This window comes from Melozone crissalis, unplaced genomic scaffold (assembly GCF_028551555.1).
Source record: "Melozone crissalis strain CALT ecotype California unplaced genomic scaffold, PUWL_Pcris_2 ptg000041l_1, whole genome shotgun sequence".
Lineage (NCBI taxonomy): Eukaryota > Metazoa > Chordata > Aves > Passeriformes > Passerellidae > Melozone > Melozone crissalis.
Window position 1 is genome coordinate 3,789,247 of NW_026535819.1, and position 18,242 is coordinate 3,807,488.

Sequence of the window (18,242 nt, forward strand, 5' to 3'; positions counted from 1 at the left end):
CTTGGTGCAGCCTCTGATCAGAGCCTTCTTCACCCCAGCAGCTCATTTTGGGACTGTTTGGGCACAGCGACAGGCACAGCCCTGCCAGCCCTGGAGACATGGGCACTGTGGGCATGGTGAGAGCCTTGTGGGGATCCAGAGGGCACAGGATGACCATGACACTCACCTGGGGCTGAGCATGAGGACCAAGGCTGGCAAACCCCATGCAAACATGGAGGGCACGTTACCTGAGGAGCAGCTGAGTGGATAAATCCTCCTGCTCCCATCTGCCACATATTGTTGCAAAAAAAAATCCCAAATTGTCTTGCACACAGCAAAATCCCAAGTAAGGTTTGCTTTGTCCCCTCCTCTCCCTGATGATGCCCCAGGGTGATGCTCCAGCTCTGCCAACCATCCATCCCTTCACACCTCAGTGCAGGACCAGCACCCACCTGGTACTGACACACACCTGGGCACACCCCCAGGGTCCCTGCCCTGGCACCAGCCCCGAGCTGATGGCAGCACCTGGCACCCCAACACCAGAGGAAGGTGCAGGGCTGGATCCACTACCCTGGGCAGGATATCCCCTGCAGCACCAATGCAGGGAAATATTATAAACATCTACAGCAACGTAGACAAAACAGTCTCTTGTAACCTTTTAGCGCTGCCGAGAGCTTTGCCTGTAAGAGCTCTTGAGCCCCTGCCAAAAATTCTGGCTGTTTTCATAAGAGTAGGTGTTTTCGTCTAAGGTGCAGTCTGAGTGCTGTGACCTTTGTCATGTCTGCTACTGAAATTTCCTGCTTCTCTGTTATTCTCTTCTTTGGTAAGACGATATGAAACCCAAAACTTTTATTGCCCCTTTTAAAGTGTCTTTATAGCTCCCCGTCTACTTCATATACTGTCTTACTCTTCAATGCTGGGATATTACTTATGGGATCCGGGCTTGATGCTGCAAAAGGCATTTGGGTTTCACAAAGCCCAAACCGCCAGGGCTTTTTTAAAATCAGCCAGAGGGGGGGAACTAGAAAAAAGGCAGAAAAAAGGAAAAAAAGGAATGAGAGGACTGCGCTTTCCGCTCCGGAGGCATCGGCATCTGCTACCAGCGCAGTCTCCCCTGCCTGTGCCAGGCCTCCCTGGGCACAAAACCCAAAATTTGCTTTGTGTCTGGGTCAGCATGGGGTGCCCAGGGACCCTGTGGGGATGGCATTGCACAGCATCTCTTCCCCTGCCAGCTGTGCCCCCGAGCTGGCAGCTCAGATGTGGCCGGGCAGCACAGCTGGTGCCAAACCCGGTGTGCAGCAGCAGCTGGGGCACATCTGCCCTGGAGCTGGCACGGGGGGAGCCCAGCCCTGCTGGGGGGGCTCCCATGCACCCCATTTCCCAGCCCAGTTCTGGTATCAGAGCAGGCACATGAAGGATGTTTCCCCAGGGAATGGTCATGGATGCCAAGGCTCCGTGCTCCCTCAGGTTGTGGAGTGTCACCTCCCTGTCATTCTGGTGACAGAAATCCCTTGGAATCTCATCTGCATGCTCCCCAGCATCCCCATTGCAGTGGGAGCAGGGATCTGTGTGCCAGAGGGGAGAGGGCTGGTGGAACAGCCCCTCCAGGGGACGTTCCCCACACTTGCCTAGGGCAGGGCTGGCACAGAGGGAATCAGAACCTACTCCTGCTGGAGGGGAGGCTTCCAGAGATGTCTAGTCAGGCTCAGTGCCAGCTAATCTTCCAAGCAAACTTTATCCAGATCCTTTTGGCTGCAGAAAGTGAAAAACCAGCCAGACCCAAACATAAAAGCCTAGTTTCTGCTGCCAGCTGCATGGGGCACTCCAGAAAAGGCCTTATCACCATGTGATTTTGAGAGACAGATTTGGGTTTTCTTCTTCATGCTGCTCTTCCCTCCTCACCCTCCCATTATCATTCCCCCATGCATGTTCAAGTGTTGAAACCAGCCAGGTTAATGCAGATGGTGGGGCCAAGGTTTTCCTTGCGCCCACAGTGACACCACCCCACTTCAGAGTGGTGCTGCTCCATCCTGAGGCACCAGGAGCTCATTGGGAGCAGCCTTCTCCCTGGAATTGCCAAAGGAACCAAAGGAAATCCAAGAGTGGTGGTAGGGGCAGGAGTTCTGTGGGGAGTCCAAGGGACAGCTCTTGCCCTGGGGTCCTGCACCGCCCTCCAGCTCTGATGAGCCTGTGAGAGGGATAAATCAGGTCTGCAGGGGCAAAAGGAAGTCACCAGCCATGTCTTCCACAGCCCCATGGTGCAGATGCACTGTGAGAACACAGCCTTGTCCATCAGCCTGGAATAAAAGGGAGATGGAGCAACTGAAGCACCTATTTGGGACCACTTGGTATCTCTCAGCTTTTCTCCAGCTATCCCATCCTCAATGAACATCCTTTTTGGGTGTAAAAAGAAGGTCTTCTGCTCTGCTGAGCAGTCAGAAGGCACACAGGAACAGCAGCATGGAGTTAGGGCAGAGGCAACCACAGGAATCAGTGAAGTGGTACCTCCTGTGAGGATGGAAACCTGCCTAATGCAGCATTTAAGGGAGAAAAAAAACATTAATGCATCAGCATTCTGCTTAAAATGCCACACAATGGTCCAGCACATTTCTCTTCCGTCATCTTTCCTCTCAGCAAGATTCCCAACAAAACCTCCCATCCCAGTTGGTGCAGACAGGGCAGCCCCTCCTGGCAGCACTGGGATATTTTTGGGGCACTGCAGACAGACTGAGCCCCTCAGCTCTGCGATGCTTTGGGGCACAAAGCTCAGCTGCATCACCACAGCCAGCCTGGGGTGCTGCAGGGAGCCCCTCACACCCTCCCAGGTGCCTTTTTCCCACAGCAGCATCAAACATGGATGTGGCTGTGGACTCAACCCAAGGCACCAAACCCTGGGGCAGGGCAGAAGTGGCACAGCCAGACCCTCTGGGCTCTTCCCCAGCTGCAAAACCCCTCTCCAAGCCCAGGTTTGGTGTCTCCAGCCTCCCCACTCCTCCAGCAGAGCAGCGCCAGCTCCAAGGTTTTCGGTTTAGGCCAATCTCCCAGAAATTCTGTCATCATGCAGTGCATCACGCACACTGCCGGATCCGCATTACACAGAGCATGGCACTGCTCCAGCCCCTCTTAAAGGAGTGGAAAAACCCTCCCTCCTACAATGGGAGCTGGCTCAGGCCCTGATCTGACAGATAGGAGTTGTTCTAAGCTGGGAATATCTCGTGGCCCCAAAGTTTCTCCTGGAAAGGGACAGGGCAGGGGGTCTGCAGAGCGAGTGCTCCCGACCCTGCAGCCGCCTTCCTATGAGCGTTTAATGAGGCATCATTATCTGATCCACGTGCTCCAAATGCAAGGGAAACTCTCAGGTTTCCAACTGCACACATCACCTGATGCTCATAAAACTGAGCTGATGTGTCTGGGAAGCCCCAGACCCAAAGAAACATTATTTAAATGGAGGGGAAAAAAAGTCAATTATGCTTTAAAAACACCCGTGTGGGCAGACAGGGATGGTGGCTGCTCTCCCCTGCTTTGCTCTGGTTTTCCAGTGAAGCAAATGTTCACTGATAAAACTCACAATCTCCTTATAAAGGCAGGATCGTTTTGCCTGTAAAAGGGAAGGTTTGGGGGAAGTTTTACACACGTCTCCACTCTCTTTATGTCTTTATTTGCATTTTCATTTCCACAGTAGTGGAGCTAATCTGAATGGAGCAGGAGCGAGGGTCCAGGTTATAACCAAAGTATCAGGTAGCACCTTCACATCTGGAAGGGATTTTGACACAACTTCTCCCAGACTGTTACAGACAGTTTAAAAGCAAAATCTGATAAATAGCAAATGTTTAACAAGTCAATAGGAAGCTGCATTTGCAAGAACATGTGGCTCTAGCCGGCCTAGCACCGCCGCACTGCCAAGGCCCTTCAAACGCATCCCTGCAGCACACAGTGAGGGGCTGCCGGGCTCTGCCCCGGCCAGGCTCAGTTACAGGGGGAAGGATTAAACACAGATGTGTCTTTGTATGGCCAGACATCTCCAGCTTCAAAGCCTGAGAGGGTCCCGAGCCTCCCAGCTCTGGTGGCAGGGACTGGATTCTCCCTCCCGGCCTAAAGCGGGCCCTGCTCATTTCTGTGAGCCCCAGCCTGGTGTTTATGGTGGGAAGGGGACAAAGGGAGCCGAAGAGGCCAGGAAAGCAGCACAGAACCTGTTGTCACAAACCTCCTGTGTGCTGGGCACTGCTGCCCCTGTCACAGGAGGTTTAGGCCCCACTTAGGTCACTGCAGTGATGGTCACAAGCACACAAGGTCTGACCCCCATTTTGCACAACTTGGCATCTATGAGGCCCCCAGTCCACAAGGCAGAGGTGGATTGCACCCATTTATACCAATTTACACCTTTAAAACTCCTTTTCCAACCCTTGGGACTCACAGCCTCCCCAGGACAGAGGTCACTGGCCACACAGGCAATGCTCTCCTGACCAAAAGTGCCACAGGACACAAAATCTTTGTAGTGTTGCAACCCTGCTTGGTTTGGGGAGACATCATTCCCAAAATGTGGGAAGAGGCATTAAAAGGGAGAGAATTATGCAAGGAGAGGGGAGACAGAGGAATAAGAAGTGACCAGGAAAACCACCAGAAACCCTCCAGGATGCCTGCCTGTATTTAAAGATAATGTGTCCAGCCCTCTTGCCAAGTCCCACTCATTTGGAGCCGAGCTCATGTTTTGGATTAATTTTAAGGCAGTTCTTAAAGCATCTCGCTCACACAAGGAAGAATTTTTGTCTCCTTGGCCAAGGTGACCTTTTAAAAAATCTCACTCGCTATTTTTCAACCTCTCACTCATTTAAAATTGTCAGTGCCCGGGTGCTGTGGGGCACTCAGTGCAGACAGCACTGAGGGTTTTTTGTGGGTTTTTTGTGATTTTTTTTTGTGTTCTGGCATCCTCCGACCCCAAAGAGCATCCTGGGTGTGAGGATGGGGAGCCAGGGAAGGATTTCTCTGCAAATCAGAGCCCTTCCCTCATCTGTGAGCATCACTCAACCAAGCACTGAGTGCAGAAATAGCCTCTCCTGCACACCCACATCTCCCCAGGCTGCTTGAAAGTTTTCCCTTTAAACTCTTCCATACACTGGGGTTTTTGAACTAGAATATTGTGTGGACACGTGAATGTGCTTTTTATTTGAGGAATTAAATTGCAGATGTTGTCCCCAAATGGTGACTGTCCTGTTGCACAGGGATTTTCTGCTCTGAGCCTCCCCAGAAGGAGCCACCTCAAGCTGTGCCCTCAGTCTCTGCTGGGAGGATTCACCCCAGAGATGCCATTCCCATCTCCCAGCCACAACACAGAGACAGTTTTGGAGCAGAAACATGAGAAGAGCCACTCCCCAAACCTCCACCCAGCCCACCTTCTCACCCAGGCATCTGCAGCATCCTAATCATCCTGGAATCCAAAGCAGGGGTTTCAGATGCTTCCCATTCAGCTCCAACATTTGCAAAATGCTCAGCCACTGACTCACGGAGGGCCAGGACAGCCACAGCCCTCCCTGCACCATGGCAGGACTCAGTGCACCACCCCGGAGGGGATTTTGACCAAAAAAAGAGAGATTTTTGGGAATCAAGCATCCCTAGGTACCACACAGCTTTCCCAGCACACCCAGGGTGTGGGCTATGGAAGTTGCTCATTTTTGCTGGTGATCCCAGATGTCATAGTGGGGTTTTGAGGGAATGATTGAAGCAGTGAAGGGGAAAAGCATCATCTGTGAGGGACTGGGAAAGGGGAGCTGCATGGAGAGCTCAGTGTGGGGTGCAGAAGGTGCAGGAAGGTAATCCAGAGGCTGCAGGATGTCACCCAGCTGCTGCTTGGGCTTTTGGGAGCAAAACAGGTAAGGGCAGACACTTTACCTCACACCTTGAGCCCTAAAGATGCAGTGACAACAGCAGTGATCAGAAATCGCCCCTTTGGCTGGAAAAAAAACCCAAAATCACAAGATCTCGCTGTTCCCTGAGTCCAAAGGCACCAAAAGCAGCATGAGGACATTCTTCCCACAGCAGCTCTGCTGCATGAGCATCCCTTAGGCCCTGGGGGAGCCCAGACACACAGAGGCAGCCACAAAAATGAGACAGATATTTGGGGTTTCAGCTGAGCATGACCAGCGAGAAAAGCTGAGCTTGGGTTTAACTGGATTTGGGAGATGAAGTTTTAGGGCAGCTTCATGGTTTTATTTAAAACAGTTCAAGCATAACCTCATCCCACGAGGGAAATGCAGAAATTCAAGGTGCTTCTTGTGCAATAGATGCTGCTCCCTGCTCAGGCAGGTCTGGGATAGTGCTCAGAGTTTTGCTACATCCCTGTCCAGGCTAAAGGAGAGACCACACACAAAACGTTTTCAGGATGCCAGCAGCTGTGCACAAAGCATTTGGTTTACATTAATTATGTCTGGACAAAAAAAATAAAAGGGGGAGAGAAGGAGAGCGAGCGGGTGGAGGACAGGAGGGATGCAAGGAGGCTTCTGCATGGTGCTGATAAGATCTGCTCTGATCCCACCTGCAGGTCACAGCACATGCTGGGTGTCTCAACACCTCCTGCCACCCAGAGCAGCCCTGTGGACACCTCAGGGGATGCCAAGCACAAACAGAGCCCTTGACACTCTCAAAGACTTCGTGGAACACTGTCCCCTGAGCTTTGCTCCCCTTCTGCTTCTTTCTCCTTCTCTGAGCAGAAATGTTCCCAAGAAAGCCCAAGGAAGGCAAAGTGAATTCTGCTGCTGGCAGCTACCAAGGTGGGAAGCAGCACATGAGAGGGGAAGAGGTGGATGGGAAGAGGAGTCATTAAAAGCAGGAAAATCCCCTTTGTTCCACAGCTGTGAGGAACCCCAGCAGAGGCTGAACAAAGCCCTTCCCCACCTTCTGTCCAAGCAGCAGTGGGGACTCTGCAGGGTCAGGAACTGCCACCCCCCTGTACCAGACCAGACCTGTGGCCCCCAAGGGCAAAGGAGCCTGGTGAGGGGCAGGCTGAGCCTGCCTTGAGCAAAAAGACTGGATTGATCAGATCCCCACAAAGTAAAACCCACCATGAAAGGTCCATGGTGCTGCTCACTGGGGGAAAGTGCTGTTCTGACCCCAAGCTGCACCAGCATCTCCCCACTGGCCCAGCAGCACACAGGAGGACATCCAGACCCAACTCCTAACAGGGGCTGGGCTGAGGGGCCACAAGAAGCTGCCTGTGACCTCCAGCAGCTGCACCCCTGCCCCACATCCCCATCCCACACAGCCTCCCTGGGCTCTATGTGCCCAGAGCAGCTCCTGAGCAAGGAGTTTGCTCTGACAGGAGCTGCACAAACCCTAAATCCATCCCCATCCCCCAGCAGCCACCCAGCCAGCTCCTGCTCCAAAACAAGTGATGTCAGGTGGCAGCACTGCCAGGCACAGGCAGCTGGAAGAGCTGTGCTGCCATGCCAGAGGGCTGCAGTGGTCAAACCCCCTCCCAAAACCCGCTGCTCTCGCTGCTTGATGAATTTTGGCCTTGCAGCAGCAGCAGCAGCAGCGTCTCAGGGGGCCCAGGCTGCGCACGCCAGAGCTGGACTGACCCATGTCAGAGGTGATTAATTTATCAGGCTTTTGGCACCCACCGCTCCCCGCCAGACAAACAATATCCCGAATTCCAGGCCCTCCCGCCCAGCAGATGTGTCTGCGGCCAGGGCCAGCCCCGCTCCCGGAGCCGCTGCGGGGATGCAGCACCCAGGGCTCCCGTGGTGCTTCCTGTGAGAAACAACTGCTCCCTTCGGAAATGTAAAGAGGTTTGTTAAATCTTAACAAAAATACAGCAGAGGACTACATAAGGAAAAATTCACAGTTCTGGGAGCTGCCCCTCTTGCACACCATGAAGCTGGTTTGTGTTCAAGATGGATGCTCTGTGTTTTATACCCCTGGGGGTTGCATCAGCCAGCCCTGGCCCCTCCCAAAGTCTGTCAGGCAGCTCTTCTTTGCCATTTAGGTGGAAATTGCTTTTTTGTAACTGGATTGGAGGTCAGGTGTTGCCATGCCTCCCCCCCTAAGCACCAAGCTTTTCCATTCCCAACTGCCCCAGGTAAGGGACACCTGTGCAGCTTCTTTGTACCTGTCCCAGACAACCCAGGCTGTCTGATGGCAAAAATACAGGGAGGAAAGGGAACTGTGGGGAGAACAGAGGACATTAAACTACAACAACATAACTACACATCACTAAAGCTTCTCTTAATATTCACACAATAGTTGTCTTTTAATCATGAGAGCAAATCATCTCATTATCCATCTACAACACTTCCCATCCCTGCAGAGGGCAGAGCTTCCTCCAGGAGCAAAACCCAGGGCTTTGTGGTGGGCTGCCACCCCTGGACCCAGCCTCTCCCCTGAGGAGGAGGAGGATGATGGGGTGTCACCTCACCGAGCCCTCCAGCCCAGGATGAGCAGCAGCATCATGTCACAGCACTCAGCAGCCCTTGGAGCATGTCTGGGTTTGGAGCAAGCAAGCATTGGTTCAGGCCTAATTAAATTAGCATTAATCTGTTATCATCAGGAAGACATGCCAGGCCTTGAAGAGACAAATTAATGAAGTTGTTGTTGTTAATGGAGAGGGTCAGAGGATGGGGATCGGGCACAGCATCACTGGGGGTGCTGCTCGAGCCCTGAACTCTCCATCCCTGCCTCTGCCAGGGTTTAAAGCAGGAAATCAAGAGGGCAGTGACATCACTAAGATGCTGCAGAGCACTTGGATGCCGGGCAACCAAGAAATGGGAGATTTTTCATCCTCTCCCCCCACTCTGCTGCCTCCCCCTGGGATTCCAAGGAGGGATGGGAGCCCCTTTGGAGCACAGGAGCAGCCAGACCCTCCAGCTCCCAGCACTGGCCATGGGGAGACCAGACCTGCTCCTGGCCCAGCTCTGAGCTCTCCCTGATGTCAGGGCAAGGGGTAGAGAGCGAGGACACGAGGAAACAACCCATCATTTATCCCCAAAAGGTCACCGAGCACCTTGGAAGGGGCTGGAGCTGGATCCCCACGGCCCAGAGGGGGCCAGCGTCTCCTCGAAGGAGAGGTTTCACAATTCATCTCATTTGCTCGCTGTGGCATTTTCATCACGGTAGTCCGACTTATGCAATTACATAAAAAACATCTAATGAAATCTCGGTGACACAAAACATGAACGTTTATATTGGCCTCCCCGTGCCGCGGAGTTGATTTTGGCCGGGCCGTCCAGACAGACATTCTGCATTCTTCAGAGATTAAGCACTGAAACGCTCCGGAGAAACCCAGCTGCCCGCTCCCCCTGCAGCCGCGCCGCTAATTCCAACCACATGCTCGGGAAAAGGGAACGAATCCCTTCCAAACACGCGGGCACCAACGGGACCCAGCACACCGGGCACCCCCCGAGGGCATCCCGGCCGTGAGCACCCGAGGATGCTCCTAAAAAACAGCACAGAGAGGCTGAGAGCTCGGAGGGAGTGAGATAAAGGAGGTTCTGCAGTGGGGTTGTTGTGGAAATAAGAGGAGGAATGGGTAATGCTCATGCCACACCTTGCTGGGTTATCAACCACTCTGGGGTTTTCGTTGTTAATTGCTGCCCTGAGATGTGCAGGATGTCTCTGTTCCTGAAGAATGAGTCTGCACTCTTCACTTTTCGCTCTTGAGGTTGTTCATTAATTCTAATCTATAAAATTTTCTTTCTGCCCAGCCGAGATCTGCTCAGCAGGGCAGCCACAGGCACTCTTTGTGTTGTCCTTTTATACTACAAACTACATATAACACATTTACACTTAATTCCCAATACCTATCACCCATGTTAGACAGTGCACTTCTACTCTAAACCAATCCCAAAGTGCCAACAGCACTGCAGGAAATGAAGAAGAAGAAGAAGAAGAAGAAGAAGAAGAAGAAAAACAAGAACAAGAACAAGAAGAACAAGAACAAGAAGAACAAGAAGAACAAGAACAAGAACAAGAAGAACAAGAACAAGAAGAAAGGCTGGACACACCCAAGTTCCTCCATCTTGTCCCCATAACCCCCACACCAAAAATCCTAAAATCTACATTTTCACCCTGTGATCATTTTGTTATTACACCATTCAAACCTGTGTGACTTTCAGGTCCTGATACAAAGTTGGCAGCTTTGCATCCTGAGGAATGCTGCTCATCCATGGATGGGCTGCCCTGAAAGGCACCTGTCACACCAGGTGACACCAGCAGAGCAAAAGCCACTGCAGCACAGTGTGCAGAGCCCCAAACCCTGCACAAGCCCTCACTGGTATCCCAGGATCACGCCACCAGCAATTCCTCCAAGTATTGGTCAGCTCAGGGACAGGGACCAGCACTGCCTCACTCAGATGTGGCCATCAGGCTCCTGCCCCACACCACTGACCACACCTGGAGCTCTTGGAAAGCCCCAAACTGTCCCTTTTGTGACAAAGCACAAAACCCACCAGCCCCAGTCCCTCCACCAGTGAGTGCCTTTATCTTAAGGGCAGAAAATTTTGACACGGGCAAAACAAGATGTGAGGACTAAAACTGCTGCTGGCACTGACCCTGCAACAACAGGGGGGGCTCAGTGAGCAGCAGCCCCTTCCCTTGGGCTGGAGCCCCCTCCCCTCTGGCCCCACAGGGCCTGCCCACATGGGATATCTGCAAAGGCTCAGGCTTTATCACCCTGCACGGGAGGAGGAGGAGGAAGGGCTGGAGGGGGGGAAGAGGGAGAGGAAAAATAGCCCCTTATTCCACTTTCATCAAGGAAGCATCCAGCCGTCCAAAAAATTTAATGTCATATTTTAGCAAGAAAAACAGCTGTTGTGGTACTTTAAGGCCCAGCATATTTTGGCCAGAGCTGCATGTTGTGGATATTGGCTGAGTCAAGGTTAGCTGTTAAAAGGCAGAAATTCTAGACCCATATGAAGAAACATCGCGTTCCTCTATATTCAGATAATATTTACTCCCAAGCTTGTTTTGTTTTGTTTTCTTCTCCCTCCTGGAGCGAGGCCTGGCCCTGGGGCTGTGGCTGCCCTTGGCATTGCTGCTCCCTGGGCTGGACAGAGCAGTTTGGGGGCGATGGGAAAAGCAAGGGAGGCTCAGCCTGGCATCTCATACTTGAGCTTCACCCTCTGATTTTCAGCCTTGACAGGCTTTGTTTGAGCCATGCCCGGTGCAGAGGGACAGACAGAGGGACAGGAGCTGGGATGGAGGTGGTGGGTCCATCTCAGCAGCACAGGCACTGACAGGGGGTCAGTCACGTCCCCACAGTGCCACAGCAAGGATGGGGACACAGGAGATGCCACTGGTCCTACAGCACAGCAGCCACAGGCCTTTCACCACTCAGTTTGAGTCAAATTTCATTCCTCCCAAAAGGGAAAGATGCCAACAAATGCATGGCAGGAAAAGCGGGAGCAAGGTCCCAGGCCATCAATCCCCAGCTCCCCAGGAGCCAATGTTAACCCTACAAAACTTTAGTGTAATTTTAACACAGTGTTTTGCAGTTTATCTTTTTATAACTTTATTCTGTCAGAGCAAATGTATTTCCAAGTTGTCACTCATTTAAACACCAGTATCCAGTGCTATGCCCAGGCTGTACAGGCAGGGTACAAAGGTCTTTGTGAGGCAGCTCCTCCCAGCTCCCACCTGTGCTAGGTGTGAGAGCAAACAGAGCTGAATTTCTACTGGAATTTCTACTGGAAATGAAACCCCAAAACCCCAAAAAGAGGCCATGGAGTCCCCAGCCCCATGCGAGCACTGTGCCACCCAGGCTGGAAGTGACTCATCTTCTCGTAAAGCTGGTTTGCTAAGGAAGAAAGAAAAGCTTTTGCCACGAAACAATTCCTCAGTGCCTGCCAAGCTCAGCAGGAGCCATCCACGCTGTCTCTGCTTCCCTGGAGCACCCCACTGTGGTGCCACCTTCGGAGCTGGACCCTCATCTTCCTGCAGCACCAGGGTTTTCCCCTCTAATTCCCACCCCATCACCACAGAACCACTAAACACAGCCCCACATGGATCACCAAACCCAGACCCAGGGAGAGGAAAGGCTGTGGGTGAAAAAAAAAAAAAAGCCAAAAAAGAAAAAAAAAAAAGGATTAAAAAAAAAAAGTCCAAGGTGGAACCGCAATGTTTATAAAATGGGTCACTGAATTATACATAAAAATATTTTCCTTGTGGATGCAATTACTTCCTGGACTTGTTATTCCACAGATGCTTAAGTTCGCCTCAAGCAGCTCCAATAAATGCTTTACAGTCTGCAAGATCAACAGTAGCAGCGCTGGAGCGGATTGAGCAGCGCTGGTTCAAATTTGTCAGAAAACCACACAGTGTTTTCATGCGCACGTTTCAGAAACCCAAACAAAACCATTCCCAACCGTCATGCTCCCTTTCCTTACGCTCCTTAATGGCTTTCACATGAGCTCCTCCAGACATGGACACTGCCCCAGGGCTGCAAACACCCAAAAGCTCCAGGAGCTCCCAGGAGGGGACAGGGACACAGGAGGGGTGACACCTGCCATCCCTGCTCATGGATTTTCCCATCCCATCCTCCTGCAAGGTCTGGCTCACCCCTTAGGGACCCGGGGGGCAGTGGGATGTGCAAGGGGCTTAGGAGGCTTTCCCAAGGGAAATGAGTTTTGGGGTCAGCCCTACCTGCTGGGTGACTGAGAGTTCAGGGGCTGCAGGGGACAGGAGGCCTGTGGGGTTTAAAAGTGCAGGGACAGCATCCCAAAGGAGCTGCAGCAAAGCAGGTGGGAAGGGAAAGGAGCTCCGTGGCATGGGCACATGGCTCTGAGTTCACACCCACGGCAAGGACATGGTTTTGGAGTTTTTTCTCCTCTATCCAGTCACAAAGTTGAGAGAAACTCAAAATCGTGAAGGTGCCTGAGGATTTTTCTAATGTACGTAGGCCCCTGAATAAAATCCTGGTGCACCATTCCAACACCTCCAATCCACTTTGGTTTAATTGAAGATATTTAGTGTCACTTTCAGTGATACCGAATGGGAAAGCAATTGAGGGCTGGGGTGTTGGGGACAAGCCAGGATCACAGGACAGGACACTGTTATGCCATTAAAATAATGTAATATCTGCCCAGAAATCCTCAAGGGTCACTGCAGGACTAACAGGTGGCTGTAACAAGATTATCCTATTTACAGATCTGCAGCAGGGCAGAAATGTGCTTTCAAGTCTCTGCTTTCACTCCAAATTCCATCCACAAGATTTTCTGACAGCAGGATAAACAGGTTAAAAGGTGCCTATAAAAATGGGCTTATCAGGATCTCCTGATTCCTCTGCTTTGAGGATGCAGCTGCCTCAAACTGAGCATTGTATGGGAATCCCAGCTCATCCTGGCCTTTTTATAGGATGCTGCAGCAGAGGGAGCGAGTATCAGGTCTGCCCAAAATCCCAAATTAGCCACAAAATGAATAAAAATAAATTAACATTCCTTCCCTGGATCCCAGCCAGGGGATGGAGCAATTCAGGAGATGGGGATGCAGTCACCAGCAAAGGGGTGCAGGGTCTGTGTGTCCCAGTGCAAAACTCCGTGGAAATGGCTGTGGCCAAAGGTGGGAAAAGCAGGGACACTCCTCCTGGCTCCTGGGGATGGCCCTGACAGGCTTGTAAATGCCAAGAGCATTTTTCTTCCCAAGGAAAAGCAGCTGAAGAACACCACACAAAATGTGCCCCACAGGGGCTGGGACCCACCCGTCTCCAGCTCCCTCAGCCAGTGGTGCTGGACTGGAGGGGTCACACCTGCCCCAAGGTGTGACTGAGGGCCATGGGCAGGACAGGGCAGGGACAGGAGAACCCTGAGGACAGCGCAGAGAGCATCCCTGGGACAGCACTCAGAGCATCCCTGGGAACAGCACAGAGAGCATCCCTGGGGACAGCACTCAGAGCATCCTTGGTACCCTGGGCCAGCCCCTCAGCACCTCAGGTGTCCCCAGCTGTCACTGTCCCCTGGTCTCACACTCCACACAGCCCCTGTGGGCTGTCCCTGGCTGCTGGCATCCTCCAGTCCCTCTGTCCCACACCCTGGCACCCTCCAGCCTCCCAAGCCCTCCTGATTTTGCCATTTGGAGCGGCGGGCAGGCTCCAATGTGTTCCTCATTAGGAGGGGCAGACAGCCCAGCCAGTCTGAGCCCTAATCTCCTTTCCAGTTGGTGTCCCTCAGCAGATGTACAACAAGTGCTGGGATATTTTAGCGGGCATGTGTGGGACTGAGCCACTGGGGTTTTTTTTCCAGCCGGTGGGGATGGATAAAATGCTGTGGCTCCAGGCTGTTGTGGACAGCAGGTCCAGGGAAGGCAGCTCTGCTGTGGTTTATTTTACCAAGGGCTTTGCTGGAAGAAGTGGTGATGAAGTTAACAGCCTGCAAGCCATAATTGGCTCACATTAAAGTAAGGAAATGATATGTTTTGTTTTCCTCTTTTTTTTTTTTTTTTTAAATCATATTAAACAGGCAAAACCCACACAGAGCCAAAGAAGGAGCACACAGCAGCTCTCAGGAATTTAGGGGGGAGATTTTTTGTCCCAAGTGTAAAGAAATCCAGTCCTTTCCATTAAAGAAAAAATAATTTCAGCTTCAAAATACCCAGCAGAAGTGGGCAAGGGAAGGGGGATCCAAAAAATTCAGGTTGTAGCATCACAACAGACACTGCTCCAAAGCCTGGCACAGCAGCTCCAAAGGGACACAGTAAAATAAAGGTGTACTTAAAATTCTTCTTCAAATAATTTTATTTATCCTGCCACCTGCCAGCAAACACAGGGTGCCAAAAACCTTGCTGGTGCTTCTGGATGTGCAGGATATTTCCTGCATTTGTTCTTAAAATTCAATTTTTAGCCCCTGTGGCTGCATGCTGATGTGGGCTGAGTCTGGCAGTGGCAGAATCCTCATCCCAAGGTCACCATCAGCCTCTCAGACATCCCTGCAGGGATCCCCATGGATGAGCACCCTGTGCTCACCAAGGTCTCCCCAGCACCCAAACCCTGTCCTGGCTCAGCACCAGGGCACTGAGAGCCACCAGGGCCCATCCCAGCTGGAAGCAGCCACATCCCAGCACTGGATTTTGGGGAAAATCCAACAGCTCAGCATCCCTGGGGACACCCAGCCCTACGTTTGTCACTGCACAGGTGACCCCACCACAGCTTCCAGGCAAGGCAGGAGAGATCCAAGGGGTGCAAGGACATCCAGGAGGCCACCACAGCCATGGGGACATTCAAGATCCACAAGAGTGTCCTGCCCTGACACTGCTCACACCCAAAGCTGCCACAGAAGTCACAGTGAGTGACACAAAGTCATCACAACAAAGTCACCACATGGCACAGGAAGGGCTGGAAACCCAGAACCTTTCCGCACGTCCCCTTTTCATACACTGTCCCAGTTTCACTTGTACCCATGGCCAGTGGAATTTGTGGGTTGTGGGATTTCATGTGACGTCAAAAAATGTCCCCCAGGCAGGTTAAAATATCCCACTTTTGGTGCATTCCCCACCCACTGAAGGGCACACACACATCTTCCAGCTCATCCCAGCTCCTCAGGTGGCCAGGTTGGAAGTGGGACACTAAAACCCCTCACTCCAAGCATGGGGACACGAACAACCCTTCCATTTGCATGGCAGCAAGGAAACCCCTCAAATTCAGCCATTTCCCAACTTATAAACAATAAAAAAACCCCAGATAACCTCAATGGGAAATTCTAACTTTGTTTGGAAATGTCATTTCCAAATGGCACATGAGAAATCACACTCGGACCCGGCCCTGCTGACAGGCAAATATTTATCCCCACAAAATTTCCACATAAACCCATCACTTTTGTCAGTAGGTCTGGACACTGGGAGCAGAGTGGGAAGGCAGGGAAAGGGAAGCCAGGAGGCACAAGGGATCACCAGCCCTGCCCAGCAGGTCTGAACCACAGCAAGTCCCTCTCAGACCACTGCAAGCTCCTCCAGCCTCATTCCGAGGCAAGGTGCAGCTTTTTCCAATGCATTCACAGCAAAGATTTAATAGGATTTCCAAGCTCTTTGCACCTTTTTTCCAATACATGCAGCCCCTGCCAGCCTCCCTTCCCAAAACCTGCAGCACTCCATCACTCAGCCCCGTGTTGGAGCGGGGAGGATCCTGTCCCACACACATTTCTCAGTCTATCAGGCAGAGTTATTCCTCTGCTCTGTGCTTGGATACTCACAAAGCCATTACCATCCCTCTCATGCACATCCATCATCAGGCCTTCAAACTCCAGAAAGCCCCAAAAAAACTTATTTTCCACTCACCATGCAGCCTGCCAGGCTCTGCTCTTCTACTCTGCGTTCCTTCATCCATCGAGAGACGTTTCAGCAAGTTCAGAGTCCGACCAAATAAACAGATGGCAGCCTGAAAGGTGGTGATTTTCTGCTCTGAGGGGGGAGTGGGGTGAGGGATTCAGCCAGGGAAGAGCTGAGCTCTGTCTGCCTGGTTGGAAAGGCTACCCTGGGTTCCAGGTGCTGGTGCCCACGGGGAGCTGGGGGTGCAGGAATTATTTTCCAAAGCTGTGGGATTTTGGAAAGCTAAGGGAGGAGCAGCTGGAGCTGGGAGTCCCCCATTTGCACCTCCCAGGGGTGTATCCAACACCAGGCCAGACCCCAGCGAGCACCCACCTTCACCCCATGTGTCCCCAGCAGCCACCAGCCACCTCCTGCATGGCTCTGCCAACCCAGCACACGCTGATGTGCGAGGAAATAATTCATCATTTCACCTCTGCACCACCCTGCTGGCTCCTCAACAGGAACCACACTCCCCAAAATCACCCACAAAGCAGCACCACACTGCAAAACCCCAGCTCTGCCCCAGCCTCAGGATGGGGGGGATACAGAGAGAGCCATCCTTGCCCCAGCCCTGGGGCTGCCCCAACCCAGCACAGACACCAGGCATTCCTCCATCCTGATCCAGCACTCACCAGCTCAGACTCACAGCAAGATTTATGAAAGGATGTGGCCAGATGAGCGATAGAGATGGATAGACCTGAGGAGTGAGTGATTTCTCCCTTACAAGAGGGATAGAAATTAATTTATGAATTGGGTTCGTTGAGTTGCCAAGTGGCTTTGATGCTGGTTATTTTTTTGCATGTGTTCGTGATCTATCTCCCAGCTGTTGGGGGGGAGGAAGGTCCTGGGGAGCTGGAGCAATGCATCACTGAGCCGAGGCAGCCAACAGCTCTCAACAAAACCAGATTGCCCTTTAATCAGCCAGGGGCTGCTCTGCTTTCCCAAAGTGGGCACCTCAGCCCACCCTGGAGCTGGTATTGGCTGCAGACAGCAGGAGCCACTGCCATGTGAGGATGGCCAAGCACAGCCCACCAGGGACAGCCCTGCCGCTGAGTCTGCTGTCACCTCACCCACCCCTTGTCTGGCTTGGAAGGACCCACAGCAGGTCAGGGAGATATGGGGCAAGGTGGTGGATCCTTTATTCCATACCAAAAATGCACTTTTATTAAAAAAAAAAAAAACACTGAGCAGAGGGAGGATGTGGTGCAAGTTGTTCCACCCCACCCGAGGGATCCCTTCCCTCAGGGGACACTCAGGGACAGAGCAGCCCAGGGGCTCAGCCCCGAGCCAAGAGCAGCACAGACAGCAGCTCCCCTTCCCAGAGTTACAGGTGCTTGGAGGGTTTTCAAGACACAAAGTAATTTCCTGCTTGAAGCAGTTGACAAATCTGCACAGAAACTGGAGAACCCTCTGCGTTTCAGGGATGGATGCTGCAAAATCATGAAGTGGAAGCCAGCCCAAATTCATGGAGCAAAGTGCAAGCAAGGGAGGAAACTGCTGGTGTCTGCTGATGGAAGGGCACAGGGACCAGCTCCAGGGCTGTTGTGACCTCCCTGCTCAGACCAACACAGAGCTGAAAATTTTTTGGATGAGCTGTCCTGCCCACCCCTCTGTCCCCCCAGTCCATGACCTTTCTTCCTTTGGGGAAATCAGAGCCCCGAGTGCCTGAGTCAGCTGTAAATCCCCTGCAGGATCAGACAGACAAGGCAGCTCTGGGTGGCTGCAGAAGCAGAACCAGCTTGCACAGAACAGACACAGCAGTTCCTGAGGTGTCACTGCACCCCCAACATGGGCTTGGGGTGCAGGAACCATCCATGTGTTCCAAAAAGCACCAGGGGCCAAGGGGAATGATGGAAACAAGAGCAGCACTGTGGTAGTTTGGGGAAATAGAGCTTTTGCTAATTAAATCCAAGTGGCTTTGTGTTCAGAGCTAGCAAGACACAGATAAAGCCCTTTCCTACAGTGTGAGTTTGGACATGCAGATG